The following is a 13,579-nucleotide window of genomic DNA, read 5'->3' on the forward strand; positions in this document are numbered from 1 at the left end:
ATAGAAAAAAAACCAGTCCTACCTCCCCTTACAGCCCTATAGAAACACTCCTCACAGATCTGATCAGACATGCTCTATAAAGTAACACCTAGTCACATATCAATCATCCCAGACAATAATCCGTGCTTCTAATCAACCAGCACCTGAAAATCTTTTTTTTTTAAGATGAAGCCTGATCCTCTTTTGAATTTAATCAATTGGCAATGATAAAGTCAAATTGGTAATTGTTTGCTAGGAGTTAATATTTATACAGTGGCTATCTAGTTTTCTTTTCTATAATTAAAGACTGTCTACCCTCAAACAGAGAATGTGTTTTCTGGTTCCACAAAACCTGCCACCTATACTAAAAGTTACAATTACAAGGAAAGACCACTTCAGATAAAGTAATCTTGAGTAAACAAACTCTGGATCTAGAAATAGTCGGTGATGTTACACAATTACACCAGCTGTGTTGATTCAAGAAAGAAGTTAAATTCTAGTGAAAATGGTGAGGAATTTGCTTCATCATTTAACGGTCTGAAGTTCTAACCAATAGCACAGGTCTAAATTCTGACCAATAAAACATGTCAAAATTCTAATCAATCAAACAGGTCTAAATTCTGACCAATAAAACAGATCTAAAGTTCTAGCCAATCAAATAGATCTAAATTCTGACCAATAAAACAGGCCAAAATTCTAATCAATCAAACAGGTCTAAATTCTGACCAATCAAACAGGTCTAAATTCTGACCAATCAAACAGATCTAAAGTTCTAACCAATCAAACAAGTCAAAAGGTTGACCTATTATTATGACTAACCAGACAGGCTCATTGTCCTCAACACTCACTAATCAAATACATAGTATTGTCAAGGTCTAGCCAAGTCAAATAAATTCCAAAAATATAAAAAACTTAAAGTTGGAAGGTTTAGATTTAGAGGTCAAACCAAACCAACAGGTCAGAAAAACAGACCAAGAACCAATCAAAAATGACCTTTTTTTAACATGTTTTAGTTGAAGATAAATAAAGTTAAAACAGTGAATTTATTTATTTTTGTTCCTTAAGAAGATAGTTCACTATTACAAAATCACCTTTTTGAAATTGACATGTTGACCATTTTAAGATTGATTTGACCTTGTGAGGTCACTGACCAGCCTACAGAGAGGCGCTACATGATTGTCTGACAGGTGTGGGAGCTTATTGGTGTGTCTGGTGTTTTATCATGTGTGGCTGTCAAGATTCAGTGATCATGTCAATTATTGATTTGGCACTGATGAACTTCACCAGAGTTCACTCACAGATAGATTTGGCATAGCTCTAATCCAAACTTGGCCAACTTAAGCTCAAATCGATTCAAGGTTGGTACAGTGTCAATCCAACCGCAAGGCTCAGTCTGTGTGAGATTCATGTAAAATCAATGTCTCTTTTACAAACAATCTAAAACTTATTGGCTTCTTCTACACACAACTACTCGTTCACAGTGCTTTGCTCTCCCCCAAACAACCTCCAGTCCATGATGTAATCAGATAAGCTGCACCTGTAGGCACATAGTCTTATACTTTTGTACAAAAACACAGGTGAACTCTAACACAAACGACATTATTCAAGGAGGGGGATTTGATGATTGCTACTTCCTTGTAACACTAACTTATTTGAACACATTGTCTATCAACTTCTGTATAACAACACAAAACCATTTTTCCATAGAGAATAGAGTTCTTACCTTATTGAGTGTATAGTCCAAAAATCTCTATTTTCATTATGATTTGTTGACGCCTCCCGAACACCTGCCCCCACCCAGGACATGTAATGCTCTGTCTTACTTAGATGTCCTCCATACATATCATATCATGTTTGTGTCAAAAGTTTAACCAGGTTTCAAAGTTATTCAAGCAAACTTTAACAAAGAAGATGATAACGATTGTTTACCTGTACAGGTAAATCCAGGTAACATGCTTGTTAAACAATTGAGCAATCCATTGTGAGTGTGAAGTGACAAGATAATTAATTGTATGTACCGTGTCGCACCTGAACACACAGCAATACACACATATCCCGAGGGACACAAATACTATCAATGGAATATCAAAGATCTGAGAGAATCAGTCATTACATGGATAGACCTATTGTTTTAGGGAATGTCAACGCCTACTCTGTGGACTATCCCATCCCACAACTAATTTATCAATATCTATCATTGATAGGAAATAAGTCGATTAATTGATTGTTGGTGTGAATCTAATGACTGAGCCACAAAGAATGGCCAGGTGCATCAGGAAGGACCAGAGGAGCATCTTCTTCAACATTAATATCACACATCTAACAATGTAACAGAGATACAAAATGAAACAAGGGTATGGGCATTCTCCCACTAGCCCTCCATCTCTAAGTTTGGAGTTGGAGCCTACAAGCAGGTCCTGGGGCAATTGTGATGTACTGGCCATTAGGAAAAGGCTTTTCTCCGGGCACTCTGACTTTGCTAACTTCAAAATCTTAGTAGGTCCTTAAATAACTGTTGTTGTTGATTGGATGCCATACTCATCATTTCTACTGGTATTGATAATAAAACTTAATTTTCATCACATGATATTTTATCAATTTTAAAGACTTAAATTGAGTATCTTACTGGTTCCATTACAAAAAAAGCTAACCATTATTCATTTCACAATCGTATATGTCATGACAAAACAATAGATATATAGTTTCCAATGGAACAAGCCTGGCATTTACCTGACTTTGGCACTGATAAAGAAGATATCTGATGACAGACCACAAGTTAAACACCTCCCATAATTCTCATCCATTCAGATCTACTGGCTGATGTAAAGCAGTTTTCATATTGAGGATAAATAAAGCCTGAGTGTTGTTGTGTGCCACATGTTTGCCACCATGTCCTGGTCGACTATATACCCTGGATATACACTGCCATCACAGGTAGTAGTTATTATACAACAAAGACATCGCTGACTTTTAAATTTCTTTACAGGGCCATTCAAAATGATTTCCAATTATGTTTTTTTAACACTGCTCAGTTTCTTCTGTAAACTTGAAGGATTTATTTTTTTTACTACCACAGTGCTTTGACGTAATTTTACTGGTGCGTTACTCTGCCATTACCGTGTCTCCATATCGTAGACTGTCACTCAATATCGTCACAGTGCCAGCCGACTAAGTACACCGCTTGTGTACACGAATGTTTCAAAGTCTGGACTTCAAAATTTCAACCATACATAAGTTCAGTTTAAATCAACACACAATAGAAGTTTACTAAGTGCAATGATTTTCAGAATATCATCAACGCTAATATTGTAAACCAATTTACTTTTGCGTGTAATCTAATTTCACATGGCATTAACAAACCACAAATATTAATTGCTGCAAAAATGTTTCAGATACTGGTACACAAAACCATACAAGTTTAAATCATGAAATGAAATGGCTATGGAAAAGTAGGAAGAGTTTAAAATGAGAACTTAAGTTGTGGCATTAATATAAGTATACTAAAAATCCTGTTTTACTTAAGCCCAGTACTTACCTGAAAATCTTACTGAAAAGTCTGATTAGATTTAGCTTTCATGATATTTGTGTACATAACAAGAGGCCCATGGGTCTTAGTGGTCACCTGCTATTTGATACAAATTAGTTATGTCATTTACTAGCCAACTGATGTCTTTTGTTCATGAAATAGGAACATAGATCTAATAGGTCTACATACAAAGTTTTATTAAGCTTGATGCATAATTACTCACGTTATCGTGTTCATAAGGTTCAATAATTATTAGTGCAAAGGGCAATAACTCAGTAATTAAGTTACAGTCGAATAGAGCTTATTTTCAAAATTGTTGAAGATCTTTCCAATGTTAGTCTACATACAAAGTTTCATTAAGCTGAGTTCATATTTACTCAAGTTATCGTGTGCACAAGGTCCAATAACAATTGCAAATGGCAATAACTCCATAAATAACAGTCGAATCAAGCTGATTTTAGACCTTGCACAAGATATTTCCAATGATATCCTACATGCAAAGTTTAATTAAGCTTGGTGGATATTTATTCCAGTTATTTTGTTCACAAGGTCCAACAATAATTATTGCAAAGGGCAATAACTCCATAAGTTACGATCGGAGCAGGCTGATTTTCAAAGTCATTAGAGATTTTTCCAATTTTAGTCAAAATACAAAGTTTTATTAAGATGAGTGCATATTTACTCAAGTTATAGCATTCACAAGGTCCAATAACAATTATAAGTACAGAGCAATAACTCTGTAAATTACAGTCGAATCAAGCTGATTTTCAAACTCGTACGAGATCTTTCCAATGTTAATCTACATACAAAGTTTTATTAAGCATAGTTCACATTTACTCAAATTATTGTGTTCACAAGAAAAAGGCAACGGATGACGCACGATCGATATACATCGACGGACAAAAGGTCAGGTGACCTAATAAAATCACTTCAAATTTTAAAAATATCAAAATTATATTTACAAAATCATATCAATTCCATGTACGTGTGTACATTCATAATTATTGCAATGGCTAAGGAAATATTAGTGAATACAACATGAAGTTGTTTTGATCCAGTAAAAGATTAGGGTGGAAATCAATCAATGCTGAAGGACAAACGTACATGTCCTGGATGTAGTAGCCATTTCATCTACCACCAACAAACCCATAAAAAACGACCATTCCTGATAAACCACAGCACACATGTGCATGCATATCTTATCTAGAATAACATGGATCCAAAGATTGCATGTATTTTGATAAAATGTATTTTTTGTCAAACAAGTGCCATTATCTGGTGTTAGAACAGCAGACTGATGTACAAAGTATAGTGGTCTTTACCTAAAGATCTTAGTGTACCACATCAAAGGAACGGACAAGTGTTCACACTTCACAACACCAGCCACACAGGAAATTAAAAGTGGCAAATTAAAACACTTCATATCCCAAACAACAGGCCCAACTAGCCTGTAGCAGTCAACTGCATCCAATGGTGCAGGATGTCAAAGAATCTTCCCAAACTCTGTGCAAACTATGTCCATCACCTGGCATCAGATGTTATATAGAGCTCAAACCAAGCAAGGAAATCTCATAAAGTGATAATCTGTCTGACCAGTATCTGCTACATCAAGCATATAATCCATCACCACCATACCCCCTTCTCATCCCTCCCCCTCCATCAGTTCTCTATCCCCTCCCCCTCCCACAGCTCTCTATCTACCCCCTCCCCTTCCGAATCTCTATCTCTCCCCTCCCTCTGACAACACTTTCCACTTGTCCATCTCCATCTCCCTTGAACAGCACTTGTTGATTGAAGGTTTAGCATTGACAGTTCTATAACAACTAATCTGCTTCTGTGAGGGAATTTCTTAAAACTTAAAACATGCTACCAGGTATTCAAAAATTGTGGCATAATGAAACATATTTCCTCTTACTGCATTTTGTTCAAACAAATTTCAGAACAAAATGTCTATCATGAAAAGGACTTAAGAAGATATTACTGCCAACATGTCTGTAGGTTTACACTACCCAACTGTAACCCAAATATGCAGGAATATCATATATAGAAGTAAGAATAAGGTTCATTCTGTTGGTGTTTTTTCTGGTTTGAAGGTAGATTGATGGCTTCCTTTTTGGTTTGAAGGTAGATTAATGGCTTCATCAAGCACCTTTTATTTAGACCAGAATCATAAAACTGAATGTTTTACACATACACAAGTTAGAAGTACCTTGGTGTTACAGGACCAGAAACCATAACTCTACAGACATGGTAGATCAGGCTAAACCCCCAATAATGAGGACCTGGCCAAAGGTCTATTGAGGACGGGCCAAGTATTTCCTGGCTCCATTACACTCCCATATACAATGTTCAGTAACACTGAGGAACTGATGGACAAAGCAGCTGGCACCACCACCAAGGTCATCACTTTCTGACACTGACATTACCAAGGTCATAATGTCTAGGTAGAGTTCTGACTTAAACAGCATAACACCCAGAATCCAGATGAATTATTGTTATCAATAAGTAGCCTGTATGTTTCCCAATAGCCATCCAGTGATGTAAATACTAAGGCCATGTGGAGCTGGGGTCCCTCTCTAGACATGATCTACCTGCAGCATATGAAGAAAGTGAGAAATGAACCAAAGATAACAGATCAGGTCCAGTAAATGGAGAAACCTTGTATGTAACATTCCTGTCAGATAGATAACCTGCAAACAGGTATTTATAACAACTATGACCTTCTGTTCTTCTGATTTCGAGCTATTCATAGAAGGTGAAAGCTTTATAAATGCTTCTGTTCCCTGAATAAAATCTGCACTTCAGCAGGTTTCCAATGTTACATCCCGATCTATGTGGCAGGTGACAAAGGTCACTTTAATCACAGTACTGTAATAGTATTGTACAGCCACTGTAACAACATCAATGTTTCTGTCAAGGTCATATAGTTCTCAAGGTCATGATTAAGTCTAACAGTGAATGGCAAATGATGATTATTACAAGTGTTAATGTTATCAGTAAAGAACTGGAGAGTGTTACAAAGAGAACCCGGAGAATGTTATCAAAGAGAAGCATGATGTATAGAGCTCTATAACCAGCCACACCTGACAGCCCTAACCAAAGTAAGGATATCAAGGTACCAAAAAACGGGACAGAAATTAGGGCACACCAGCTGAAATCCTGACACTAAATCAGTAACAAACAGATGGACAAAACCTGGAGCTGTATAATCACGAAGGTACTGATTTGTATTAGAGATTTGGACGGCTGTTCCTGCTCCCCAAGTCTTTATTAACTCTAGTAACAGAGAATGTTTGTAAAACATGCAGGTTCCTGCCCCCATCTAGACAAAACACAGCTATACATAGTTCAAGAAGTGTCAGAAATTTCAAATATATTAAATCTGTTTACAATGTTTCTCTGTGAAATCTCAAACCAACTAAAAAGAACCTCAATACAATAAGTCAGAATCCTTAACCTGAAACTGGCCGGGAAACTAAACGTCAAGCACAATCTATAAACTTGGTAAAGTGAGAAACTAAAGAAATGGTAACAAACTGAACACCTTCCAATCTTCCATTTTATACAAAGTTTAAACCATTATGTTATAAGTTATGGGCTTACATCAGGTCATTGTTCATAGGTACTGTAAACGTTATGCTGCTTAAATTGATGTACAAGTGAAATAGAGTATCTTGTGTTGTGTACAATGGTGTAGAACCTGGAGACAGATTGTGGGAGAGCTCCAGTGTAGATAAGTAATTACACTCAATCAACTGCTGACTTCTGAACCCATATTAAACCTTTCCCTTTGAGTCCACCCTGGGGGTAACCTTGTGTACCTCCGATATCATTCTTTAAATGATCAAACGGAATTCAATTGAATTGCTTTATTTACTTTTTCCTATTACTTATTCTAATTCAAGCCTATAGTGGCGGCTTTGTTGATATGTGCCCGGTATATGTTACAAAACATTCTTGTTGTAGTTATTGATAAATCCACCAAACTGATTCTTTACACTCTAACATGATGAAGGGATCTTATGGTCCACTGCAGTAGATAGGTTTCCAGATCAGGGTCACCTAACAAAGAGAGATGACTTCCAATCCCAGAGATCATGTTATAGTGATCTGTCAGCGACTATTTATATTGGAATATTTAGTTAGAAATCATGTACCAACAAGAGGCCCAGAGGGCCTGTATCGCTCACCTGGTTTTTTGTTAGTAATTATCACAAGACTCTGACAATTAGAAAAATAAGCAAAATTGACTCCCAAAGTTTAATTTTGAATCACAACCATACAATGATGCTATTGATACCATACAAATATGCTATCCAATACATAGGTTCAGAGACAAAGTAATTTATATGAAAATAGTAGCCTAATTGACCTTTTTGACCTCGCATCTATTGCCGTTTAAGGCCCCCAGGGGGTCAGCCCTATCATTTGTACAATTTCAAATCCCAACCCTATTAGGATGCTACCATTGCATTATAAGTGCTCTTCCATTCTTAGTTGCAGAGAAGAAGTCATTTATATGGAAATAGCCAAATTGACCCCTTTTGACCCCACCCTTCAGGCCCCCGGGGGGTCAGCCCCATCATTTGCAAAATTTTGAATCCAAACCCTATAAGGATGTAACCATTGCATTATTGTTTTGTTGAGCGCAATCCCATGTTAAGTTGCAGAGAAAAAGTCATTAATATGGAAATTGACCACTTTTGACCCCGCCCCTCAGGCCCCCGGGGGTCAGCCCCATCATTTGCAAAATTTTGAATCCAAACCCTATAAGGATGTAACCATTGCATTATTGTTTTGTTGAGCGCAATCCCATGTTAAGTTGCAGAGAAAAAGTCATTTATATGGAAATTGACCACTTTTGACCCCGCCCCTCAGGCCCCCGGGGGTCAGCCCTATCATTTGCTCAATTTGGAATCCCCAGCCTACAAGAATGCTACCATTGCATTATGGGTGCTATACCATGCTTAGTTGCAGAGAAGAAGTCATTTATATGGAAATAGCCAAAATGACCCCTTTTGACCCCGCCCCTCAGGCCCCCTGGGGGTCAGCCCTATCATTTGCACAATTTTGAATCCCCACCCTATAAGGATGCTACCATTGCATTATGGGTGCTATACCATGCTTAGTTTCAGAGAAGAAGTCGTTTATATGGAAATAGCCAAATTGACCCCTTTTGACCCCGCCCCTCAGGGCCCCTGGGGGGTCAGCCCCATCATTTGCACAATTTGGAATCCCCACCCTATAAGGATGCTACCATTGATAATGGGTGCTATACCATGCTTAGTTTTAGAGAAGAAGTCATTTATATGAAAATAGCCCAATTAACCCCTTTTGACCCCGCCCCTCAGGCCCCCGGGGGGTCAGCCCTATCATTTGCACAATTTTGAATCCCCACCCTATAAGGATGCTACCATTGCATTATGGGTGCTATACCATGCTTAGTTTCAGAGAAGAAGTCGTTTATATGGAAATAGCCAAATTGGCCCCTTTTGACCCCGCCCCTCAGGCCCCCGGGGGGTCAGCCCCATTATTTGTAAAATTTTGAATCCCCACCCTATAAGGATGCTACCATTGCATTATGGGTGCTATCCCATGCTTGGTTTCAGAGAAGAAGTAGTTTATATGGAAATAGCCAAATTGACCCCTTTTGACCCCGCCCCTCAGGCCCCCGGGGGGTCAGCCCCATTATTTGTACAATTTTGAATCCCCACCCTATAAGGATGCTACCATTGCATTATGGGTGCTATCCCATGCTTGGTTTCAGAGAAGAAGTCGTTTATATGGAAATAGCCAAATTGGCCCCTTTTGACCCCGCCCCTCAGGCCCCCGGGGGGTCAGCCCCATTATTTGTACAATTTTGAATCCCCACCCTATAAGGATGCTACCATTGCATTATGGGTGCTATCCCATGCTTGGTTTCAGAGAAGAAGTCGTTTATATGGAAATAGCCAAATTGACCCCTTTTGACCCCGCCCCTCAGGCCCCCCGGGGGTCAGCCCCATCATTTGTACAATTTTGAATCCCCAACCTATAACGATACTACAATTGCATTATGAGTGCTATCTCATGCTTAGTTTCAGAGAAGAAGTCGTTTATATGGAAATAGCCAAATTGACCCCATTTGACCCCGCCCCTCAGGCCCCCGGGGGGTCAGCCCCATCATTTGTACAATTTTGAATCCCCACCCTATAAGGATGCTACCATTGCATTATGGGTGCTATCCCATACTTGGGTTCAGAGAAGAAGTCGTTTATATGGAAATAGCCAAATTGACCCCTTTTGGCCCCGCCCCTCAGGCCCCAGGGGGGTCAGCCCCATCATTTGTACAATTTTCAGTTAGTAGCCCATAAGGATGCTACCAGTCAAATTTTCTTGAAATCCGACCAGCGGTTATGGAGAAGAAGTCGATTGTTGACGGACGCCGGACGCCGGACGCCGGACGCCGGACGCCGGACGCCGGACGCCGGACGCTGCGGTATCCCATAAGCTCACCTCGGTCCTTTGGACCAGGTGAGCTAATAATGCTCAATCTGGACTTCTAATGCCATTTCAAAAGGATAGATGTGATATTGATTAAGGCCAAATGAGTAGTAGTGACCTTAAGGTACACAAGGATGAGTCTGTAAGATGGAGGTCAATGCTCCTACCAAGAGAAATACACAAATCTCCCTGAATTTACCTCACAGTTTCCCTCAAGATTACATATCTTATGATCAACTCGGCCATTGCAACATCCTGTTTAGGAACAATTCATATACATATGATACTGTAGGGTGGTTAGCTGTATTTGTGAAAAGCCTCTAGGTTTCAAGGTTTTTAATGAATGTTGACAAAGTCTTAAAGTGCAGTTTGTGTGTAAAATAATATTTGGTTGCAATTGTAGCATGGTTCAGTATCTGTTCCAAGAGACAACCTTGATACAGCATGATTAGAGTGCTTGCTGTAACGAAGCATTATTTAATCCATAACATTCAAGCTACAACCTAAACGTAGCATCTGCAGCATTGCTGTATATCCTATATTTCAGAATATACTGAAACCAAGCTTCACATTCTGTCTGTTTTGATATAGATTGTACAGTCCAGATGAATAGCAATAGATGCTTCCTATGGGGATGGTACAGATTACTAGGACTCACTAGCTATGGCCAGTTACTGCCCCTCTAATAATCCCAATTATTAGATATTTCATACCTGATCAGTAATCTATTATGTTCCTGCTGGTGCAAGGTGGCCTGTGTTAATGATGAAGCCCTCCCTCTTCTGGTGTCAGTGCCCCCTCTGATGACTAGGATGGTGACCCTGTTTCCCTTTCTGTTGTTGTATCTGCTGAGATCTGATGGAGAACACTTAGCAGATAAGACACATACAATGTAGGCTTCCTAATTCCCCTTATCACACTGACAATGACAACAAATAGGCCCCACTAACATTTCTATCTCAGATGAAAAGATGGTTAGCAAATTAAGACTATCATATCTGAGACATTGAAAGAAAATATATATATTCTGTCAGATCAATGATTGTATATGGTATGAAGATTGGGAGCCTGGAGCTGTGATCTCCACAGGAGCAGTAAAGTGATACAGGTATAACCATGCTATCTGTACTCTCCATATCCTGCCCAACACTTCCCTAATCAAGCGTGTAATTCACTCATCAAATGGACATTTGGGAGAAAGGCGTTCTGGTGACCCTTCACATTGAAAGAGTTACCACTTCAAACATAGGTCAGTCGTGTGGCAGCCATTTTGGGTAACATATACACCTCAAGTTAATTCTCAAGCATTATAAATGCCAGTAGGTAAAGTGAAATGGTTTCCAGTGGTACCAATCCAGCCTCTCAGTGTTATCAAACCTATCTACAAATTGTATTATCAAAATTTTTGTACTCGACAACACCCGAATCCACACGATAAAAGTAACCAGGGTTACCATTTTACCAAGACAGAGATGATCCGATTTCCGCAGCAGAATTGGTTAATCCAAGAATAACAGGACACAAAATAGGTTTCATCTTCCAAAAAGTCTTCAAATTAAATACATTCTCTGGAACAGGTTCAATTGATAAGATAGAAATTTCTGATAAATCTAAATGTTGCTGCAGACTCTATCCCCAAACCATGTGTTAACTTGATTCCTTACATTCCAGTCAGACTTAAAAACACATCCAACCACTTTTTCTAAACCGATTATGTAACCAGAAATGCGGAGGTGCATGTTGTATAAATCTGCCGTCTACCCGGTAATTACATTGTGTTCTGTGGGCCTCCGTCACAGACAAGCCCATTCAGTTTACATTACACTCCACTTTTTGTAGATTTGTTAATCTTTATAACATAGCTGCCAAGGTAAAATCCAATTGTATAACATCACATGACAGCTGAAATACTTATCGTTCTTTACATCAATATCACTGTGGCACATCTGTTGTCATACAGAAACTTCTCAACAATCGAGTCAATTAGTCATCCTAATTTAATATCAATTTATCATAACTTACGTTATATTTCATTTTCGCTAATGTTATTGACAATATGTTCAGTGTTGGTCAATAGCTTTAGTTATGATTTTGTATAATGGCCACATTACTTAAATATCAAATCTGAATGGTCATACTGATTCAATTACTTATCAATTTTCATAATGAGTTTATCCTCATTTATCGTCAATTCATACATCAAACCATTTCAAATGGTCAATGTAATTAAAACACAGGGTTTCTTGTAATGAATCTATTTCTCACTCATCAACATCAATACCGTGCATACCGTGTTCCTTATAACGAGTCACTCAAACTCAATTATACAGACTTTTCCTGTAGGTAAGACGAGTACTCCTGAAGAGCTGTTCTGTTTAATGCAGGACTAATTAATTAAAGCAAAGTTATCAACAGGTATTGGATGTTGAGAGTAATGAAGTAGCACAATGAGCTAATATAAATCAGGATTATTTTAGATTTTCTTATCAAAAACAAACTCTCATCAAAACCAAAATGGCAGTAACTATTCTTGATTCACAGTCGTGTAGCTATAGAACACAAGCATATTGTATAACCTAAAGCAGAATCAATATACTAACAAAGAGATGAATACCTGTTTTGTTCATTAAACCCTGAACGACTTCATCAGACTGGTGACTATTTATGTTTACAAACACACCACACAGACTGATAGATGGTATCATCAATGCTCCATATGTCCTATAACATCCTAGTGTTGTTTTCAGCATCAGTCCCTGTCAATCACAGCCCAGCAGTTCCTACTCATACTTCCTCACACAGTTATAACTTCGATTTGCTCTCTGTGTATTGCCTCTCCTCTCAGCCAAGGAAACAGGGACTTCATAAAGTCTGTGATCCCACTTCATCACTCTACTACTCTACTCACAACTGTACTACTTTTACCACTTTATCTACTATGCATTTTAGTAGTGTCCCTTTCTTAAGTGAGTTTAGCAGAACATCTTCTATGGAAACACGCTTTTAATATTTAATATATTGAATAAATTACATTAGACAAAGGTGACTTATTGCCAGCTTAGGTGTAGCACTGCAGGTCTAGCTAGGTACAAGGACACTTTTAGGTGTGGCACCAGGTCTAGCTAGGTACAAGGACACTTTTAGGTATGGCACCAGGTCTAGTTAGGTACAAGGACACTTTTAGGTGTGGCACCAGGTCTAGCTAGGTACAAGGACACTTTTAGGTATGGCACCAGGTCTAGCTAGGTACAAAGACACTTTTAGGTGTGGCACCAGGTCTAGCTAGGTACAAGGACACTTTTAGGTGTGGCACCAGGTCTAGCTAGGTACAAGGACACTTTTAGGTGTGGCACCAGGTCTAGCTAGGTACAAGGACACTTTTAGGTATGGCCCTTTCTGGTGCTGCTGACACGGGGTTATTAATAAGTTAAGTGGCATACTACATTAATGTTAAAACAGGTGAAAATATGTGACCTTAGCTTTACCTCAATTAGAATAGTAACCTTAATTTTATCTAAATCAGAATAGATGCTGCTATTGTCACCAATCTACGGTGTATGGTTGATGTCAGGAGGACAGAGAGGCCCCTGA

At 38.6% G+C, this 13,579-nt stretch overlaps 1 protein-coding gene across 9 annotated transcripts in view; it reads right to left on the reverse strand.

The window, feature by feature from the left end:
• LOC138319243 (protein sprint-like) overlaps positions 1 to 13,579 on the reverse strand; it is a 71,206-nt gene that overhangs the window by 46,071 nt on the left and 11,556 nt on the right. The window contains exon 1 of one of the 9 annotated variants that reach the window (XM_069262256.1): positions 12,603 to 12,745. The exons of 5 other annotated variants lie outside the window; for them this stretch is intronic. The gene's annotated coding sequence lies outside the window, so the exon portion shown is untranslated. Of the gene's footprint in view, positions 1 to 1,702; positions 1,905 to 2,709; positions 2,844 to 10,701; positions 11,062 to 12,602; positions 12,746 to 13,579 lie in introns of those variants that run through there. 3 more of the 9 variants (XM_069262261.1, XM_069262260.1, XM_069262253.1) reach the window with 3 other exon arrangements.

The sequence above is a fragment of the Argopecten irradians genome, chromosome 3 (assembly GCF_041381155.1).
Source record: "Argopecten irradians isolate NY chromosome 3, Ai_NY, whole genome shotgun sequence".
In the NCBI taxonomy this organism is placed as follows: Eukaryota; Metazoa; Mollusca; class Bivalvia; order Pectinida; family Pectinidae; genus Argopecten; species Argopecten irradians.